This window comes from Triturus cristatus, chromosome 8 (genome assembly GCF_964204655.1).
Source record: "Triturus cristatus chromosome 8, aTriCri1.1, whole genome shotgun sequence".
NCBI lineage: Eukaryota > Metazoa > Chordata > Amphibia > Caudata > Salamandridae > Triturus > Triturus cristatus.
Window position 1 is genome coordinate 1452515087 of NC_140591.1, and position 22755 is coordinate 1452537841.

General features: G+C 52.7%; 1 protein-coding gene across 1 annotated transcript in view; it reads left to right on the forward strand.

Annotated features, from left to right (window-relative positions):
• Positions 1-22755, forward strand: part of INTS4 (integrator complex subunit 4) — a 347032-nt gene that overhangs the window by 6398 nt on the left and 317879 nt on the right. The window lies entirely within an intron of this gene.

Genomic DNA, 22755 nt, shown 5'->3' on the forward strand with positions numbered 1-22755 from the left:
ATCAGTAGTGTTCATCCTCAGTAGAAGCACACAGCTTAACTTGAGACGTCTCTACGGAGTGCTATACCTCACAGATTCCTGCCAGGGAGCACAAACTGTGGCAGTGGCCTTGGATGCAAAGATGGCGTTTTGATTCGGTGGAGTGGAACTATATGTTCGTCGTGCTGGAGAGACTTGGCTTCGGTCAAAAGTTCAGAGCATGGATTGGCTTGCTTTATAAGGCCCCTATGGCCACAGTCAGGGTCAATGGTGCAACATCCTGCAGCTTTGCACTCTGAAGGGGAACTCTGCAGGGTTGCCCCCTGTCCCTCATGTTGTTTGCCTTGGCTCTTAAGCCCCTGGCTGAATTGATTCGGCACCTTACCCTGATATGGGGTATAGAGACGCCGGGGGCTGGGAGAAAAAAAATTTGTTGTATGCGGACGATGTACTGTTATATATCTTGCAACCTCAGAGCTCCATTGTTAGAATTATGCAAGTGTTTCGTATTTTTGGAGAGCAATCGGGCTGTACGATTAACTGGTCCAAGTTGGTGATATACCCGCTGTATGGCGAGGCCCCCCGCTTTCCCTCAGACTGTCTAGCCCGGGTGAGACAGTTGGGTTTCAAATATTTGGAGATTTACATCACATGGGATCGGCAAGAGTTCTTTAGGAAACAGATTGACTCACAATTGGAAAGGATGAGGTGGGATGTAGCATATTGGAGTACCCTGCCATTGACGCTGGTTGGAAGGGCCTCTCTTTTCAAGATGATCAGCCTTCAAGATTGATCTGTATACTTCAAAACACGCCTTAAAAAATCCCACCGGCAGTATTCAGAGGAATTGATCAGGAAGTCCGTAGATTGATATGGAAAGGGGGTGCACCCAGAACGGCATTAGCCAAACTGCACCGTGGGGTGTATGTATACAAAAGTACTATTGGGCTTTGCAGCTCTTGGTTGTGAATGAATGGGAATACAGCGATCAACAAGACTCAGATTTTAGGGTATACAGGGCCAGCATAGGCCCAGGTAATTACGAGGGACTGATATATGGGGCGGAACGAGGGATCCCCTGACTGCGGCAAAAACAAACAGTCATTGACGTGTGGTTACTTGTGGGCTACATGCCCACGGGAAAACCGGTTTGGCCACTGGTTTCCCCCTCCGTTCCCATTGCCAGCCTGTCTACCTGAACCAAGGGCCAGCCCTACGGGAGTGTGATCACCATTTGCCCACCAAAGGCGACTTTGTCTTTGAAGCTCGTCTTTTGGGCCAACATCCTGAGTGGGTTATATGACGTAACAAGGCATTCCGTTGCAACGCATGCTTTACCATGCATATGTTACAATGCGAATGCCATTAACACGCATAACGTTTACCATGCATAACCTTTACCACAAATAAGCCTTTGCCACACAGAACTGTACAACGAATTTTGTTGTTAAACCATGCATGTTGAAGGCATATTCATGCTAAAGGTTATCTCAGACCTCTGTCCCATAACTGGTCCCGTGCACCGTCCCACTTCCAGCCCTCAGAACGTTTATTTTAATTTTAAAATACCCCCACCCTACATCCGGCCCGCTATCCTTCTAAGAAACACCCCTTCCCTAAACCCCCCAAAAATGGACCCCTGCACGATTCTCCCACCCCCAAACCCTTCTAACAAATACCCCGCCTGATTCCCCCATCCCCAAACGCGTCTAACAAATACCCCTCCCCTGCACCCTAAAAAAGTACCTCTGTGCGATTTCCCCTTCCCCCAAACCATTCTAACAAATACCCCTCCCCTGCTCTGAACCCTAGAAACAGCCTCCTGCGCAACCCAACCCAACCCCCCACAGCCCTTTATTTAGTCAAATATTAATTTACCTTTAAAGAAAAATCCCCCTTACCTCTCCACGACATCTTGTCTCCAAGTTCTTCTGAGGCACGGTGCACGTCGTAAAGAGAAAGCAGATGGGTCTTTCCGTTTCCTGTAATGACGCCGATGGCCTCCACCGCCCTTACCACACACATACCTTTATCACATTATGCCTCTATTGCGTATCTCGTTGTAATGGCATGCGTGATAAAGGCTGTGTGTTGTAATGGTGTTTACCCGTCACACACGTACTTTACCATACAAACCTTTACAACTTAATTTGTTGTAAAGGTATGCATGGTAAAGGCTATGCGTGGTAACCACACATGCGTTGTAAAGCATTCGTGGTTAAGGTTATTCATGGAAACAGCCGCATTGTAGTGGCTGTTTCCCCCCTGAGGGACTTTGTGAAAAGGAGGGTAACCGCTTACTCTGTAGCAGGCTAATATTGTTCCTGAGCCTGGGAGTCTTTCGCACAACTCCCCAGTAGGGCAGAAGGCTATCTGGTGGCCAGCAACTAACCAAGGCCACTGGACAAACTGGCCAACAGAGTGTAACTTTCTAAAAGTTGCTTTTCATTTACAGTGGGGTTTAATAAAACAAATAATTTGATACCTTGAAGTACCTATTATAGTGGTTCCATTCATAAGTTAGTGAAACTGAGAGGTCAGACGGTAATTCTGTGTAAGACAGTGGGGCTACTAACATTTGCACAGCAAAAACGACAATTTGGAAGGTTTGCTTTTAGGGCATATTAAAAGAATATGTCCCACTTAATAATATTCAGCTCCCTGCCTCAGAGGTATATAGGCCTTTCTTAAGAGAGACTTCTATATATTGTTAAGGGAAGTGGGGGCTTTTCCATCGGTTGAACTAGCAGGCTGCAGTTGCAGGCTGGGGGCCATTTTGTACTTTGTCGCACATAGAGTTGCTAAACCAGTGCTGCAGCTTTGGGGGAACACTCCAGCTTGCATCCCCTGGGTAGCCTCTGTTACCATATACCAGGGACTTGTAAGTCAACTTATACTAATTGTGTAGGGAGCAGAGTTTCCCTGGAACTTGGGTGGGCTTGTGACCGGTGGGTGGGAGCATATAGTGGCCCTGAGACCGGTGGGGTGCCCCCGCAGGGCGCCCACGGACCCACTGCTGCCACACCTTGCACTGGGTGCTCCTAATGGTAGATGGAGGCATCACAACCGCTCCGGAGAGTGGACACATCACTGGAATGGCCTGGATGTGCAAGGGGAAGTGGTGTGGACAGTGTTTCTATGAGCCCTGGCGGTGTGTACCACAGCAGACTGATTTACCCATTTGCTGCTCCTTCTTACCCCCCTCCCCTTGGCAGATAATAGGCCGCACACAATGCCACAAAGATGGAACGCCATCTAGTGCCTTCCATGGGGGGATCAAGCAAGGCGCTGGGGGAGGTGACCTATGATGGACAAGCTCTTCGTGGCAATTGATGCCATGGGGGAGCACCTGGTGGGCAAAATAGACTCCATCGCAGTGGAGCTGGGCCTGCATCGGGAGGATTCCAAGAAGGTGGCAGGAAGAATGTCCAACCAGGAGTCAACGGTCTAGACCCTATAGCCTGAGGCACAGCACCCGCTTAATTGACTTAAAGGTGCAAACACAGTGGTTAGTTGCCCTTCTTTTTTTTGTGATAACATTTTTATTAATTTTGCAATAATCACATACAGAGCATCATGTGTGTTAGCATTGTCATAAACCACTTTTTACATAGGTGAAGTATAGTGAATTGCGATTACATTTTTAACACTTCTCTGAGTTCTTTTTTTCCTGAGAGCCAAGTCCACCACCGGGGGATGTACATAGATTCCCCCGGGAACCCATTCCACGCCTTCCATTTCTTATCCCACTTCTTGGGGCATCCTCGAATTATGAACACTTCCTTTTCTGCTATCATGCATCTATCCAACTCCTGTACCCATACCCGTATAGATGGTGCATCTGTAGTCCCCCAATTGCGTGCTATTTCACGTTTAACTAAGGTAAAGCCCAGCGTTCCCATCTGTTGCTCGATCTCCGTGAGGTCCGTAGCAGCCCATATTTTAAGTATTACAACAAACAAATGATGGACGGAATGCTGACAATGCATACATTCTCCCCCAGTCAAGAGATCTGGGTTAAATCCATCGTTCTTTTGCCCACTACACCACCCCAGTTTAGACATGGCCATATGCAAATCAGTCTTGACCCTGTGCCTCATGGGAACAGTCCAGCCCGAACTGCCAAGCCATGTCTTCCCTGGACCGGAATCAAGCATCCTAGGACCGGTTTCTGGCTATCAGCCGTCATCAGCCAGGATAGCTTGACTCCAGTGGCATAGTGAGCACGGGTCCCACGTCTGGGAATACCCATCCCACTTAGGGCGAAAAGCGTTACAACAAACAAATGATGGACGGAATGCTGACAATGCATACATTCTCCCCCAGTCAAGAGATCTGGGTTAAATCCATCGTTCTTTTGCCCACTACACCACCCCAGTTTAGACATGGCCATATGCAAATCAGTCTTGACCCTGTGCCTCATGGGAACAGTCCAGCCCGAACTGCCAAGCCATGTCTTCCCTGGACCGGAATCAAGCATCCTAGGACCGGTTTCTGGCTATCAGCCATCATCAGCCAGGATAGCTTGACTCCAGTGGCGTAGTGAGCACGGGTCCCACGTCTGGGAATACCCATCCCACTTAGGGCGAAAAGCGTTACAACAACCAAATGATGGACGGAATGCTGACAATGCAGACATTCTCCCCCAGTCAAGAGATCTGGGTTAAATCCATCGTTCTTTTGCCCACTACACCACCCCAGTTTAGACATGGCCATATGCAAATCAGTCTTGACCCTGTGCCTCATGGGAACAGTCCAGCCCGAACTGCCAAGCCATGTCTTCCCTGGACCGGAATCAAGCATCCTAGGACCGGTTTCTGGCTATCAGCCATCATCAGCCAGGATAGCTTGACTCCAGTGGCGTAGTGAGCACGGGTCCCACGTCTGGGAATACCCATCCCACTTAGGGCGAAAAGCGTTACAACAAACAAATGATGGACGGAATGCTGACAATGCAGACATTCTCCCCCAGTCAAGAGATCTGGGTTAAATCCATCGTTCTTTTGCCCACTACACCAGGTGGTGTAGTGGGCAAAAGAACGATCTGCATTGTCAGCATTCCGTCCATCATTTGGTTGTTGTAACGCTTTTCGCCCTAAGTGGGATGGGTATTCCCAAATGATGGACGGAATGCTGACAATGCAGACATTCTCCCCCAGTCAAGAGATCTGGGTTAAATCCATCGTTCTTTTGCCCACTACACCACCCCAGTTTAGACATGGCCATATGCAAATCAGTCTTGACCCTGTGCCTCATGGGAACAGTCCAGCCCGAACTGCCAAGCCATGTCTTCCCTGGACCGGAATCAAGCATCCTAGGACCGGTTTCTGGCTATCAGCCATCATCAGCCAGGATAGCTTGACTCCAGTGGCGTAGTGAGCACGGGTCCCACGTCTGGGAATACCCATCCCACTTAGGGCGAAAAGCGTTACAACAAACAAATGATGGACGGAATGCTGACAATGCAGACATTCTCCCCCAGTCAAGAGATCTGGGTTAAATCCATCGTTCTTTTGCCCACTACACCAGGTGGTGTAGTGGGCCATCATCAGCCAGGATAGCTTGACTCCAGTGGCGTAGTGAGCACGGGTCCCACGTCTGGGAATACCCATCCCACTTAGGGCGAAAAGCGTTACAACAAACAAATGATGGACGGAATGCTGACAATGCAGACATTCTCCCCCAGTCAAGAGATCTGGGTTAAATCCATCGTTCTTTTGCCCACTGTGTAGTGGGCAAAAGAACGATGGATTTAACCCAGATCTCTTGACTGGGGGAGAATGTCTGCATTGTCAGCATTCCGTCCATCATTTGTTTGTTGTAACGCTTTTCGCCCTAAGTGGGATGGGTATTCCCAGACGTGGGACCCGTGCTCACTACGCCACTGGAGTCAAGCTATCCTGGCTGATGATGGCTGATAGCCAGAAACCGGTCCTAGGATGCTTGATTCCGGTCCAGGGAAGACATGGCTTGGCAGTTCGGGCTGGACTGTTCCCATGAGGCACAGGGTCAAGACTGATTTGCATATGGCCATGTCTAAACTGGGGTGGTGTAGTGGGCAAAAGAACGATGGATTTAACCCAGATCTCTTGACTGGGGGAGAATGTCTGCATTGTCAGCATTCCGTCCATCATTTGGTTGTTGTAACGCTTTTCGCCCTAAGTGGGATGGGTATTCCCAGACGTGGGACCCGTGCTCACTACGCCACTGGAGTCAAGCTTTCCTGGCTGATGATGGCTGATAGCCAGAAACCGGTCCTAGGATGCTTGATTCCGGTCCAGGGAAGACATGGCTTGGCAGTTCGGGCTGGACTGTTCCCATGAGGCACAGGGTCAAGACTGATTTGCATATGGCCATGTCTAAACTGGGGTGGTGTAGTGGGCAAAAGAACGATGGATTTAACCCAGATCTCTTGACTGGGGGAGAATGTCTGCATTGTCAGCATTCCGTCCATCATTTGGTTGTTGTAACGCTTTTCGCCCTAAGTGGGATGGGTATTCCCAGACGTGGGACCCGTGCTCACTACGCCACTGGAGTCAAGCTATCCTGGCTGATGATGGCTGATAGCCAGAAACCGGTCCTAGGATGCTTGATTCCGGTCCAGGGAAGACATGGCTTGGCAGTTCGGGCTGGACTGTTCCCATGAGGCACAGGGTCAAGACTGATTTGCATATGGCCATGTCTAAACTGGGGTGGTGTAGTGGGCAAAAGAACGATGGATTTAACCCAGATCTCTTGACTGGGGGAGAATGTCTGCATTGTCAGCATTCCGTCCATCATTTGGTTGTTGTAACGCTTTTCGCCCTAAGTGGGATGGGTATTCCCAGACGTGGGACCCGTGCTCACTACGCCACTGGAGTCAAGCTATCCTGGCTGATGATGGCTGATAGCCAGAAACCGGTCCTAGGATGCTTGATTCCGGTCCAGGGAAGACATGGCTTGGCAGTTCGGGCTGGACTGTTCCCATGAGGCACAGGGTCAAGACTGATTTGCATATGGCCATGTCTAAACTGGGGTGGTGTAGTGGGCAAAAGAACGATGGATTTAACCCAGATCTCTTGACTGGGGGAGAATGTCTGCATTGTCAGCATTCCGTCCATCATTTGTGTGTTGTAACGCTTTTCGCCCTAAGTGGGATGGGTATTCCCAGACGTGGGACCCGTGCTCACTACGCCACTGGAGTCAAGCTATCCTGGCTGATGATGGCTGATAGCCAGAAACCGGTCCTAGGATGCTTGATTCCGGTCCAGGGAAGACATGGCTTGGCAGTTCGGGCTGGACTGTTCCCATGAGGCACAGGGTCAAGACTGATTTGCATATGGCCATGTCTAAACTGGGGTGGTGTAGTGGGCAAAAGAACGATGGATTTAACCCAGATCTCTTGACTGGGGGAGAATGTCTGCATTGTCAGCATTCCGTCCATCATTTGTTTGTTGTAACGCTTTTCGCCCTAAGTGGGATGGGTATTCCCAGACGTGGGACCCGTGCTCACTACGCCACTGGAGTCAAGCTATCCTGGCTGATGATGGCTGATAGCCAGAAACCGGTCCTAGGATGCTTGATTCCGGTCCAGGGAAGACATGGCTTGGCAGTTCGGGCTGGACTGTTCCCATGAGGCACAGGGTCAAAACTGATTTGCATATGGCCATGTCTAAACTGGGGTGGTGTAGTGGGCAAAAGAACGATGGATTTAACCCAGATCTCTTGACTGGGGGAGAATGTCTGCATTGTCAGCATTCCGTCCATCATTTGTTTGTTGTAACGCTTTTCGCCCTAAGTGGGATGGGTATTCCCAGACGTGGGACCCGTGCTCACTACGCCACTGGAGTCAAGCTATCCTGGCTGATGATGGCTGATAGCCAGAAACCGGTCCTAGGATGCTTGATTCCGGTCCAGGGAAGACATGGCTTGGCAGTTCGGGCTGGACTGTTCCCATGAGGCACAGGGTCAAGACTGATTTGCATATGGCCATGTCTAAACTGGGGTGGTGTAGTGGGCAAAAGAACGATGGATTTAACCCAGATCTCTTGACTGGGGGAGAATGTCTGCATTGTCAGCATTCCGTCCATCATTTGTTTGTTGTAACGCATATTTTAAGTAAGCCCATCTGAGGCGTAAGGGCCAGCGCTATCCCCAGCGCGGTTTGAAGCTTGGTCGTGGCCCCCTTCCATATCGATTTAGCAGCAGGGCAGTCCCATACCATGTGGTAAAAGGTGGCCTCCTGTTGGCACCCCCTAAGACAGAGCGCATCCTTCCTAGCCCCTATCTTTGCCAGAACGACCCCAGTCATATAGGACCGGTGTAGGATCCTGAGTTGAATCACTCGGTATCGGAGGGTGATCGCCGCCCCCCTAGGAGACATCAGTGCCTCCCTCCAGTCCTCTTCCTCTATGTGTCCCATGTCACTTTGCCACTTCTCTCGAAGTGTCTCGAAAGTATCGGGGAGGATATTACACAACTTCTTATATGTCAGGGAAATGGCCTTCGAATGTAGTGGTTCATCTAATAGCCGGTCTTCTAGAGGCGACGAATCTGGTATGTCTTTAAAGTCAGTAAATGCAGTCAGAAGGGCGTGCCTAATCTGCAGGTAGCGAAACAGTTCCCCTTGCGCCATGTGGTAGGTTTCTGTCAGTTTCCCAAAGCTAAGAAGGGAACCTTTTTTGATCAAATCGCCGACCTTTGAGATTCCAGTCAAGTCCCACTTGTCAAACCCCAGTTGATAACATAGGGTACCTAGTCTCTGGGTCTGCCACAGTGGTGTCGCCTTTGTGAGGGTGTTTGCCCATCCCAATTGGGAATTCGCTCGGCACCAGATGTCAATCGTGTGAGACATGGGTCCAATACATTTATGTTTTGAGACTTTAGAGTAAAGCGCACCCAGGTACCCTGCTCGACTCGTTTGGTAGTTGTCTAGCACATACGCCGGATCATTAGGGGGCCGGTACATCCAGTGATTTACCACCACCAGCTGCGAGGGCCAGTAATATAGTTTCAGGCCTGGCAGGGCTATGCCCCCATCGTACCATCCCTTGGTAAGCTTTTTCAGTGATAACCGAGGGGCCCCGCCATCCCACAGTAAGGTACACACCTCGCTTTCCACCGCTGCAAAATAGGTATCTGGAAAATGGTTCGGGCAGGTCTGGAGAATATATAAAAAGTGCGGGAGACAAAGCATCTTAAAGAGGGCGGCCCGGCCCACCAGGGAGAGCGGCAGGGACCTCCAGTGCTCAACATCAGTCCGCAGTCGGGTCAGTGGGGGGGCCAGATTATGGCTGTAGAACAGGGCCGGATTTGCAGTGACGTATATCCCCAGATATCGAAAACCATCCCCGGCCACCTCTAGTTTGCAATCTGCTGGAAGGGGAGGAACCTGTCCACGAAGTATATACAGTATAGACTTGTTCCAGTTGATGGCATAACCGGAATATTTTCCAAAGTTTGTGAAAATATCCAAGACAGCCCGGATGGACCTATAGGGGGAGGCAAGATAGAGTAGGATATCATCTCGTATAATGATATTCTATCCTCCTGGTCCAGTGTCCTTTTCAACCCCTGTACCATTACATCCCACTGTATCCATGCTGCCAGTGGCTCTAGCATGAGGGAAAATATCAGTGGCGACAGTGGGCAACCCTGTCGGGTACCCCTTCTCAGCCCAAAAACACGGGACATGTAATTATTAACTCGTATTTGACCCTGTATATCCTTATAAAGTAGCTGTAGCCACCTCAAAAACTTAGGACCAAATCCGAATCGCGCGAGGACCTCAAATAAGTATGGCCGTTCTATAGAGTCAAAAGCCATAGAGGCGTCTTCCTCTAAGTAATCCCTACGTGCCAGTACGTTATGGAGATGACGAATATTTAGTGTTGTGTTCCTACCTGGCATAAAGCCAGATTGGTCCGGGTGGACCAGGGAGGAGATAACTGCAACCAACCTCGTAGCAAGTACTTTTGCCAATATCTTAGCTTCCACGCTAATCAAGGAGATTGGTCTATATGACCCACACTTGTCCCCGGGCTTTCCCGGTTTGCGGATTACTACTATGGTTGCTAAACGTTGATCTGGTGGGAGCCGTCTGGTTTCATAGCTCTCGTTGTACATGGCCTGGAGATGTGGGGTTATTTGAGAGCCCGTCACTTTTAGGAACTCAGTAGGGGTGCCGTTAGGTCCAGTCGCCTTACCTCAGTGGATTTGAGCAATGGCTTTCTGGATTTCCTCATCAGAGAGGTCTTTATCAAGGGTGTCTCTCTCCAGTTCGGAAAGGGTGGGTAGGTCACTATCGGAGAGGAGTTGGCGGGAGTCCTCTGCAGTGTAAGTGGTAGAGGGAGAATAGATTTTCTCGAAGTGGTTTGCAAACGCTTCTGCTATATCTTTGGGATGCGTGACCGTCTCTCCACTAGGCAATACTAGTCTCTGTACCCATCTATCCCCGTGATACCTTTTCTCTAACCACGCTAGTGTCTTCCCCGCCTTATCCCCCAACTCGTGTAGTCTATGCTGCATATTCAGTTGTTTAGTCATCATATGCTCCCTCGCCTTTAGTTTGTATTCCTCTTGTTTGAGTGTGAGACGATGCTGTGTGTCGTCTGCTGGCACATTCCACTTCCAAGTGTTTAAGCTCAGCCTTCAACTGGAGTAGCACTCGACGTTTGTTTCGTATATAGCCAGTTTTTAGTGCCAAGGCCCGTCCCTTCAATACCACCTTAGACGCCACCCAAAGAGTGAGGGCCGAATCCACCGATCCTAAATTGTCTTCAAAGTAGTTACTGGTGTGTGCGCACAGGTCTTCTTTAATATCCGGTATTTTCAGCAACCACGGGTCTATTACAATCGTAGTTCGAGGTTGTTGTTCCTAGTGTGTGTATTCGATCCATACCGGGGAGTGATCTGAGATCCCCCTCGGCAGAACCCGAGGATGTTTGAAACCACCTATTGTGGCCGCATAGGTCAAGAAGTAGTCAATACGTGATGAACTCCTATGCGCATTAGAATAGTAGGTAAACTGCGGCGTGGCTAGGTGTGCTTCGCGTCCTATATCTATGAGGCCCATTGCCTTTGTAAATTCTGCAATGAGCCAATTTGGTTTAACTCTCGGTCTTTGTGGGTGTCTGTCAATTGTGTCGTCAAGAGTGAGGTTATAGTCTCCTCCCAGGATCAGTGTGCCTGTAGGAAGGTCAGTCAGTATCTTACCCAAATCCAACAAGGCTTCTTTACCCAGTGCCGGTGGCAGGTATAGCAAAATTATATTAAGCACTCTTCCCTCCCACTGAGCCTCCAAGACAGCAAATCTACCCCCAGGGTCAACCCATGTCCGGTGTGCAATCAGGGCCAAGTTTTTCTTGATTAAAATACCCATTCCTCGTGAGCCTGTGGTGTAATCTGCGTGCACTAAGAGTTTATATCCCCATTGTGTGAGAGCTTTACTTTTATTCCCCACTAAGTGTGTCTCTTGTAGTAACACCACGTCTGGAGACTGGCGTTTCAAGTACTGTTGAACTACTCCCCGCTTTATTTTGTCGCCCATCCCATTTACATTCCAGGCAAGGATAGAAAGCGATACATCCCTGTCATCCCCCATCATTGAAAAGGTGGAAAGGCAGAGTACAACGGATCAACAGCAGTTTGTGTAATATGGTTGGCACCGGGTGCCCTGGCACTTCAACACTCTTTCGCTCTCTCTCAGCCCTCAGTGTAGGAAGGAACTCAGTATGTAGCCATCCTTGGTCAATCCAGAAAAAAAACCCCGAACATAGCGGCTGTCCATGCGTAGGTAGGTTATCCACCCCGCTGAGAAGGTCAAGCGGGTAGATAACACATAGCGGCCATTTCCTCTGTCCAGAGCTACCTATGGTCAAAATATCACATTGCAAATCAACAAAACTATAAACCTACGAACACCCCCCTCGCTCCCTCCCTCCACTACCCTCCCTCCCTCCCTGCTCCCCTGCCCGTGGATTTAGAGGTACCCACTCCCCAACATGGCAGAGTGCCTCTCTCCCCCCCTAGGTTGTGGAAAATTCGCCGGGTCAGTCAGTTCCATCCCCCGCATGGTCATATCACATTAGTATGAGTTTTGCCATCGATTAATGATAACTATCAAGTCTATAGTTTTTTTTTGTTGTTTTTTTTTTTTTGTTTTTCAAAAACCTTTATTGTTCCATCAAATTGTACACTGCTATTCAGCCAACAACCCGGAGGCAGGCAGCTAGGTTGCACGGCGGCTCTCCGCCCAAGCATGTGAGGTCGCGCATTCGAGCAGCGTTCCAATAGTATACGATAAACATAATACAACCAAACTAACAGTGAGCGAGAGTCGAAATAGAGCGAGTAACGACTAGACGAAATGTCACAGCTGTCGCCATTCTGCATCCACATTGAGCCATATCTGCTCAGACACCAGGCAGTCCTCCACGTAGAGCACACCCCATATTTCAGAGCACTTATATCAGGCGGCCCCACTGCATGCATCTCACCCCAGTCACCCTCCAGCCACGCCATCCCGCTAGACCCACGACCCGCCTCCTCAGTCATCATCCAACACTGTGGTCCTCGCCAGCCAGTCCACCAGCGGCTGCCATATATCTACGGGCCTCGAGCGCTGTGGCAACTGGTCCCAGTAGGAAGTTAGTTGCTCCCTACAGTACACCGCCGCTCCTAGCCAGGCCGCCACTTTCGGCGGAGCCGTTTTCTTCCAGTGTATCGCTATTTGGCGCTTGGCAAGTAATAGCAAAAGGGCCACAAGCCTGCGCGAGGCCTTAGGCACATTTCTCACGAAGCCCAAGAGGGCCACTAGTGGGTCCAGTTCCATCTCCGCTCCTGCGATCTGTCCTATGGTGTTGAGGACTGCAACCCAGAATCCGCGTATGGGGCCACACACCCAAACTAGATGATAGAACGTGGCCTCCCTCTCGCCACATCTCCAACAGTTCGCATCGGCCCGCAGACCCATTTTACACAGTTGTATGGGCGTACGGTAGGTCCTGTGCAGGTAGTTGAAGTGTACCAACCGCAGTCTATAATTAGGCGATAGGTTTTCAATTTGGGAACAGCAATACTCCCACTGTTTCTCTGTAATAGATATTCCCGCTTCACCCTCCCACGCGGACCTGGAGTCCACATGCGCAACCGGTGTTGCGCTCTGAGTAGACCTATAGATACGCGTAATCAATTTACGCGGGGAGGAGTTCGAGAGTATGTCCTCCAAAGCCGCAAGCGTCGGCGGGGCATCTGGAAACATAGGTTACCTGCCTTTGCAGGCAGACCGCAGTTGATAGTATAGAAGAAGCTCCGAGGCCGTCGGTTCAGGCGCTGTCACCATAGCCTGCACCGTGAGGAAGGTATCGTCCGGGTACAAGTCTCCCACCACACTCAGGCCACAATCCCGCGCCCTTCGCACCACCGCCGCGTCTGTCAATGGACCTAACAGTGGATTAGCCGCAAGGGGCATACTCGGCGCATATAAATCTCCAACGCCTGCACGCTTAGCAATGTTCGTCCAGGCCCAGCGCACCATTTCGACAGTATCAATGCCCTCCTGGGAGCGTTTGTATCGCTGATACACCGCCGCACGAAGGGGACAGGGGGCCGCAACGTCCGTCTCAATTGCCGCGTGGGGTTGGTAGGGAATCCGGTGATGCCAGTAGTGCAGGTACTGAGCCTGTGCACTATACGCATACAGCTCCACGTCCGGGGCCGCGAGGCCTCCCTGGCGGAAGGGGAGCGTGAGTAGGTTCCATGCCACTCTGGGCTGTTTACCCGCCCAGACAAGTTCAATCAAGGCTGAGCGGAGCCGGCGGAAGAAAGCCTTCGTAAGAGGCACAGGAATGTTCACGAACAAGTAGAGAAATTTAGGCAGGACCACCATCTTTGCAATAGCTATGCGGCCCGTCATGGACAGCGGCAGCGCCTTCCATCTCTTCACCTTACTCTCCAGCCACTCCACGGCCACCCCAAAGTTGGCCAGCCATATATCCTGTACCGAGCGGCTCAACTGTATGCCTAAATACTTGACCTCATCCGTGACCCAGGCAATCGGAAATTCCGTGTGGCATTTGCTCGTGCCATCCGTCAGTGGGAACATAGCCGACTTTGACCAGTTTATGTCTATGCCTGTGAGGCCACTGTAGCGGGTCACCTCTCGCATCAGCGGGTCAAAATTCTCCGACGGATTCATCATATAGATGGTGATGTCGTCGGCATACATAGATACTAGTAAGCCCCGCGACGTGAAACCGATACTGCGCTGAGTGTGATGTTGTCGCAAACGGGCCGCCAGCGGCTCCGTCACCATGGCAAAGAGCAATGGCGACAACGGGCAACCCTGCCGAGTCCCTCGAGTTATGGAGATCGGGGCAGACGTCTGGCCATTTATCCTTACCCTAGCCGTCGGATCATTATAGAGTATGCCGATACGCCTGGCAAAGGATGGGCTGAACCCCATACGAGTAAATAGCGTCCTTAGGAATTTCCACTCTAAGGAGTCGAATGCCTTAGTGGCGTCCAGCAATGCAGCCGCGGCCTGCACCTTGGGGTCCAAATAATGCAGAAGCCCAAACAAAACTCTCAAATTGTGGGAAGTTGACCTCCCCATTACAAATCCCGACTGATCGGACAGCGCTATCTGTGGCAGCATATATTTCAAACGGTCGGCAAGTAGTTTCGCGTAGATTTTGGCGTCGAGGTTGATTAGCGAGAGTGCGTGATATGAGTCCGGGCTGACGGGGTCCTTACCAGGTTTAAGTAGCGTGATAATTAGGGCCTCTCGCTTCGATTGGGGGAGGATGCCCTTTTCCACCGCCTCCTCAAACACTCTGTGCAATCTTGGGACAAGTAGGTCAGCATATTCCTTATAGAAGGCCGCCGTCAGCCCGTCAGGGCCCGCTGCCTTGCTGAGGGGCATAGCGGCTATCACCGCTCGAATATCCTCCTGCGTGAACGGCAAGTCCATATATTGTCGGGCATTGTTACTAAACCACGCTAGGGCTATGGTGTCTAGATAATCGCTGAGAACCGTGTCCTCAGGAGTCACCTTAGATGTGTACAGGTCTCTATAGTAATCCGTCATCACTGCCAGTATAGCCGGAGGCTCTCGCACCATGCCACCCCCTGGCCCATGTAGCTCCAGGATATGCTCCGACCCTCGCGGCGCACGCAGCATGTTCGCTAGCGTGCGTCCGGCACGATCACCCTCCCCGTACCTCCTGGCTTGAGAATCTTTAGACAAGAACGCAACCTCCCTGTCTGCCTCCGCCTGATACATGGTGAGTTTCGTCCTAAAGTCAGCACGCGCCCCGCCAGAGGGGGCCTCTAACAGCACAGCCTCAAGCTGCGCGAGTTCAGTTTCTAGCCTGCTCAAGGTTTCCCTTATGGTTCTCAGTACTCCCGTTTTTAGCGCCATGCAGTGCCCTCTCAGAGCGTGCCAGGCGAGTCTACAGAGCCCTCGTTAATTTCAAAGTATTCTTCCAGTCGTTCCCGCAAAGAATGCTGAAAGACTTGGTCACGCAACGCCCGGGAGGGGAACCTCCAGCTTAACGGCTGGATGTACTGTGGCGGCGTGGATAGCGTCAGGCATACCGGGGCATGGTCAGATAAAGACCGCGGCAAGTGGGTCACCTCCAACACCGACAAGTGTAAGTCTCTGGACAGTAGCCAGAAGTCCAGTCTGGACCAGGCCGCTCTGTGAGTTGTAATGCATGTACCCGCACGGACCCCGGGGTGCAACGTCCTCCAGGAGTCCACCAGCCCTGCCTCTTGCATGATACAGCCAAGCGCCTCCGACGCCCTGGGGTGATGTTCTCTGGTTGTGCCCTGCCTATCTATAGTATCCGACAGTACCACATTGTAGTCACCCCCCCAAAATATCGCTGCCGGCCCGCAGGCCCGCACCCTGTGCCATAAGTCCTCGTAGAACTCTGGGTTGTCGTCATTCGGGCCATATACATTCACCAGGATCACTCGTGCGCCACACAACGACCCCACTAGTAGAATATATCTGCCCCCTGTATCTCTGATTTCCACATGCGTCCTCCAGTGAAGACCCTTTCTAAGTAATATCGCCACCCCTCTGGAGTAGTTGGAATAAGGTGCATGAATTACCTCACCCCATCTGTTATGTCTGAGCAACTGCGCAGCATTAGCTGTCAAGTGCGTTTCCTGCAGGAGGCAGATGTCGGCGCCTTTTCTGAGTAGGAAGGCCTGCACCAATCGCGCTTTGCGTCTATCATTCATACCTCGAACATTCCAAGTAATGCATGTTATGTTCTTCACAGCGACAGGCATAGGAAGAGATCACGGTCAAACAGCAGACATGTCCCTTGCCCCCAGTCGCCCGGCCATTCCGCGCCTAGGTGCAAAAAGTACCCCATCAGCCTGTCGGGCCACAATATGCAGGGACGTCTAGAGCGCAGAAAACTGAAGGCCTGCCGACAAGGCAGTGGACAGTGAGCGGCATGCGTTGCAGCAACATCTCTCGCCTCTTTCGACTCAACACCGTAAAACACACCAACCCCAACATACCCCCCCAAACTGAAGTCAACCCATTCCCCACCCGCTCCAACCCCCCAATTAGGTTGTGCAATGCCCCCCCAGGTTACCCTCCCAACTAATAGAGCTGTAACTACAGCCAGTGGTCGTAACCAATGTGTGGGAATCATCCCTTGAGGTACGCAGGTTGGCCAACACCTACCCCCGTACTTTTGACAGGGTGATCGAGCTATGACCCGGCATGGCAGCTCGAGGACCTCCTTCGCCAGAACCCAGCAATCTGCCACAGTGCCCTCCCAGCGCCTGAATCCAATCCTCCCATCTACCAAACAGTCAATAGTAGCCGAACCGGCCAGCGCAGGCAAAACAGAGCAGCATAACTGAAAGCCAAACAGGGTAACTTATTCAACATCACTCAGCCTGTCCCCTTGTACCGGTCCCACTGAAGGTGCCTGATTCTTCTGGTCCTTCGCTAGTTGTTTCGCATATAGCAGAGCCGCCTTCGCGTCCAAAAAGAAGGATGGTTTTCCGGGGCCTTGTACCCGGAGTTTCGCAGGGTATATTAGGGAGTATTTCGTTCCCGTTTGCTGGAATAGTTTCTTTGCTGGCATAATTTCTCTGCGAGCGGCCTGCACCTGCATAGTATAATCAGGGTATATTGCGATGTGGTTGCCTTTATATTGCACCTCTTTCATGTCTCTTGCCATGCGCAATATCGTGTCTCGGTCCCTATAGTTTAACACGCGTGCAATGATAGGCCTAGGTGGCATGCCTGGTTTAGGCCTGGGCCCCAGTGTGCGGTGCGCCCTCTCGACAAGGAACATCGGCGATAGTCCCGACCCAAACAGGTCCTTCATCATCTGTTCAACATATAGTTCCATGTTTGTGATGTCTGTCGTTTCCGCCACTCCCGTGACGTGGACGTTGTTGCGCCCTGCGCGCGCTTCTAAGTCCTCGTTTTTTTGATGTATAAGCGCCAGGACTTTGTCCATGCCCCGCAGTTTTGTGGCGAGGTCCGTCTGGTTTTCCTCCGTGTCAGCCACTCGCGTTTCAAGCGTCTCTACTCTTCCTTCTTGTTTGTCCACACGAGACGTGATACTGTCCATGCGCGCCGCCAGTGCGTCCATTTTGCCATCTATGCCCTGCAGGCTTACTTTTAGTTCTTGAAACATGGATTTGATGTCCGCGTCCTGGGAGCCACTCTGATCGCCTCGGGCAGCCTCTGCGTCACGGTGTTCCTGGTCCGATGTTTTCTGCTTGGACTTGTCGAAGGTGATTTTCGGCTGCCGCGTATCCGGCTTGCCCATGGCTACCCCCAGCGCGTGTTACAGGCGAGGGCAGACGGTCAACAAACTCCCCTCCCGATACAGGCCACCCCTGACTTGATTCTCGCAGCAGGCAGCGGGAAGGGCAGATGTCCCAGGGGGCTATTTCTCAGAGTCGCAAGATGGTCGTATCGTGGCAAACTGAACAGGGGCGCCCACAGAGCGAGCCCTCCAGCCCCGGGCCAGTGGTTGTACAGTGGATCCTCGCACCGCACACTCCGCCGCCAGCAGCCGCGGCCCCGGCCTCAATTCGGGGGGGGGAGCATGCACCACCAGCAGTCCGGTCGCCGCAGCCGGGGCCGCCGATCCACAGCGTGCGCGGTCCAGCGCCGATCCAGGGCCAGAGAGGAACCCCCCAGCCAACCACGGCACACCGATCGACACCTTTAGGCTCGCAATGGTAGGGAGTCGCCACGTAGCCGGCGTTGATTAAAATGGCCGCCTCACTGCTGCCACCGCCAGGGCAGCCAAAGCCTCCGAAGTCCCAAGGCGAGCGCAGGCGAGCTATGGGCACGGGGTGGACTCCCCTCCCCCCCCCCCCTTCTTGGTCAGGACCGGAGCCCCCCGGCCACCGCCCCAGCAACCCCGCTCACCGCCAGCTCCGGCGCTCGTCCCTCGGCCCCGCGGCGTCCCACAGCCAGTCCACGATTGCTCCCCTGGTCACTCCTCAGTATTCGATGCGCGGACCTTCTCGCCGGCTCGCTGGCCTCGCGACACCTCGATGGCAGCCTCAGGGGAATGCACTTAACCAGCCGACGTTCTGCAAGCCGGAGCGATCAGGCGACCGCCGCCCCACCGCTCGTTCTGCACTCGGGCCACGCCGCACTCCAGTCCCCGGCGTTCGCTCGAGCTCCAGGCCGCCGCGGCAAAGCGATCTCTCTGGGCTTCGTACCGCAGCAGCCGCAACAACTGGACCGGATGGTCCGGCGAGCGGGGCAGATATACCCAGCACACTTCCAGGGTCAGGAGGTCCGAGCCCAGACGCCAGTAAAGCTGATAATTGTCGGATTTATGTGCTCGATCGGCGGAGCTGCGGGTTTAGGCAGCCATTCCGCTCTGCAGCCAAGCCACGCCCCCTTATCAAGTCTATAGTTGGTCCCCCTCCACAGGGCCCCACCCGTAACCCAGAATACCTGTGTCCACCTGCAGTGTCCCGTGGCGGGTAATGTTCTGTGGTTACCTTCCCCCCCACCACACTTGCGGGTCCGGCGGGGTTCCCTGCTCTTCATGTTCCGCCAGCTTTGTGTCACTTCGGTTCCTTCGTCTGGCTTTCTACCTCTGCAGGGTTGTTCATAGGCGGTTTCGGGCGGCCTCCATTTGGTTGGTTCGGTCTACCATTGCGATCTCGTCTCTGGTTCCCAGCTCTGGCCCTACCCTCCATCCAGTCCCATGCTTCCTCCGTGGATTCAAAGAACCATGTCTTCCCGCTCGATTCCACTCAGTTTTGCAGGAAATAGCATAGCATATTTGATTTCCCGGTCCCGAAGTTCCTGTTTCACTGCCTGAAAGCTGCGGCGCTGGGCCTGCACCTTAGCCGTGAAGTCCGGAAAAAAGGCCACTTTACTGTTGCCTACTTTCAGTGGGGGACTAGCTCTGGCCGCCTGTAGGATGATGTCTCGATCTCGGTAGTTAAATACCCTGGCGATAAGCGGCTCGGAGGAGCCCCAGGTTTAGGCCGGCCCCCGGGCACTCTGTGTGCTCTCTCAATTGAGAAGTAACTGGACAAGGCCTTAGGTTTAAGTTGCTGAGTAAATAGTTCCTCCACATAGAGGTCCGCCGCTGGCCCTTCCTCCCGCTCTGGAACTCCCAAAATGCGTACATTGTTGTGACGTGCGCGTCCTTCATAGTCATCAAGCTGCTGCGCCATCCGTTCCTGCTTCTTTTGCATTTCGGCCATTTGTGCTTGTAACTCTGATGTGTCTGTCTGTAGAGCACCAGTCACTATTTTAAGCTCTTGAACCTTCTCATCCATCTTCCGAAGGTCTTCCCTTATAAGGGATACTTCTACTGTTGCAGAGTCCAATGAAGCACGTACTCCATTTATCGCCGCCATAACATCATGTAGTGTCGGCTCTGTCCCCTGTCTGGGAGCAGTCTGTGGCAGATCTTTCCCCATTGGCAGTGGTTCAGTCATGTCGCCTGCTTTGGACCAAGCAAACTTAGCCAGTTGTTTCTGTGCGTTAGCCTTGGTCCCGCTGTCTCCCGTCGCCATAGATGCTGATCGCCTCTTCCAGGGCCAAGAGAGAGACCAATTTTACGTGGGGTAGTATCGGACACTCCTGTCAGGAGGGCAGAGGCGACGTCGCCAACTCGTGGACTCGGAGAACCCACCGCGGGAACCTGTGGTTTCTTGTTGTGTTACCGAGTGCAAGTCACCCACAGTCAAGGCCCATCCAGGGGCTCCTAATTCCCTTTAGATGATTAGAGGAGATCTCAGTAGGGACTCATTTGCTTCGCTTTTCGCACCCGGGGTACGGTTCAAACCGCGACGGAAGCTCGCGCCAACCAGCGCCTTCTGATGCACCCCACCCTGCTCCCGTGACTTACTGACAAGCAGGGGCCGCAGCAACTTCCCCGCCTCTGCGGCACAATAGGTTTTACAATCTCCCCTCTGGTAGAGCTCCGAGTTCGAATAGCCAGGTCAGCCTCCAGCCCTCTGTATAAGGTTTTTCCTTTGCCTCAGAGCCAGAGAGGATGTGGTCCGTCGGCTGCGCTGCCGCCTCTGGTGCAGGAAACCAGGGTTCGAGCCTCGAGGTCGCGTCCACATCCTGTGATTCTGGGCAAATCACTTAATCTCCCCGTGCCTGAATGTGTAATGTAAATACGGTGCTATGTAAAGCGCTCCAATACCTTCGGGTCGAGTTCGCGCTATATAAATATGCAACAATAAAAAAAAAAAGAAAATCGCAGCCCCCACCCGCAGCAGGAGGTAGCTCTATCGTCTCCGAGTCGTCGTGATTCTGAGGTGCATAGGCGATCAACCAATCCCCCAAAGCCAATTAGGTAGGTCGTGGTAGATCTGCCGGCATCCGGCCCCGGGATGCCTTGGTTAATCCACCCGATTCCCCTCTCCAGCAGACGCTCCGGGTATGGTGTGCAAGGCCCAAATCAACCACGAGGCCCCAATTACAGCGACTGAGCATGCAGCTGCTCCAGTCAAATCTCTCTTTCCAGCACACTTGCCGCCTGTACCTCCAGCCGGAGGCCGATCGCACCGATTCCTGCAATGCTTTAGGCCGGGGCCCCCAGTGTGCAGCACGCCGCCCTCCTCACCTTAGGCCTGCAGTTCACAGCCGCGGGTGTCCCCGCCTCCGCAGGTACGCTCGGCGCTCAGTCCCGCCTCTCCCCGCAGCAATGTCTCAAAGAGGCACGCAGTTGTTGTGGCGACTTTTAGTCTGGCGCCGATCAGGTACAGGGCAGGGGTAGGCCTCTGCATGTAGGCCCAGGAGCCGGGACCTCGAGTGGGAGCGTAGGCTGCCCGGCACTCACCTTCCAGCCATTGGCGTTCCGTGCGAGGCCGTCACTCACGCTGCCGCCGAGTCTCTCTCTCCCCACTCCGAGGCACCAACAGAGTCCTGCGATCACCGCAGGACCCTGCCGGCGCCGCTGCTGTCACTGCCTCTCGCCTCCAGTCCCCGGGACGCCGCCACTGCCACTTCGGATGAGTCCTCGAAGGGTGCTGGATCGCGACCCTCGGCTCCAAAACAGGTGGAATTGCCCGCAAGTCAGGTAGGGAGCTTAGCTCCACCTAATCGCCGCGACTAGGGGAGCTTGGATGGCACAGGATCGGTCAGGATTACATGCGGGGGTCCGGAGCTCCCTTAGGCAGCCGCTATTCTTGCTGGCTGCTAGCCACACCCCAGGTTAGTTGCCCTTCTGGATGATCACGAGGAGAGAGCCCGCCGCAGTAACATCAGGGTTGTCTGACTGCCTGAGGGAGTGAAGGGCGATGCTATGCTCGACTGCCTTGGGGACTGGTGGCAGTACATGGTGGCTGCTGAGGGCCTGTCTAAATTCTATGCCTTGGACTGGGCGCACAGGGTCCTGGCCTTACTCCCTAAACCTCGGGCTCCATCCAGACTGGTGGTGGGCCGTCTTCTCCAGTTTTGGGATAGAAATTTCCTCTTCCAACTTTCCTGGCTGCTCAGTCCCTGTTGGCCAGAGAACGTGAGACTGTCACTCAATCCTGTCGTCACCTTCGAGGTACAGATGCAGTGGGCTTCCTTCCTATCTGTCAAGTGGCGCTTTGAAGAACGGGGCTTCCATTTACTTTACTCTTCCCCGCCTGGGAATAAAGCTGGAGGACAAGACCCACTTCTTTGTGGATCCTTATGCAGTTTGGGACTGTTGGAGAGCTATGATGCAGGGTCAACATGCCAAGATCTTCCAGACCCTCGCCAACTGACTTGTTGAAGATGTGAGCAATCCAGATGCTGGGAACCCAACCGGCCAACTGAGCAACAGGTGGCCTCCATGCGCTCAGGTGGGGACTCCCCACACCCAGATGTACGACCCCAGAGGGGCTTAAACATCGAGCTCAGGAGACTCCCGTATTCATGGTATGGGTGATGTTCTGTAAGGGGGACACACCTGCCTCAGTGGATGACATTGGTAGATTCTCTGGTGTAACATATAATGTATTGGCTTATTTGAAGCGGAGAGGGAGCAAATTGCTTTCTTGCAGGGGACACACTTAACGGCTACCAAGGGCGGACGATTGGACAGGAGGTTGAGGGGCCAGAAATATTATACGGCCTACTCTGTGGGGGCTCTTTTTTTGGATTGCACCTGGATTACCATTCCAACTACATAGGTCAGTGGTGGGCCCGGAGGGTTGGTTCGTACTGGTATGATTGAATGGTAAGGAAATGGCACTGCTCAACGTGTATGCCCCAAACACCGACCAGGCCCCCTTTCTCAACAGTCTAACGGCCCTCCTTCCTTCTATGCTTCACTCTACCCAAAT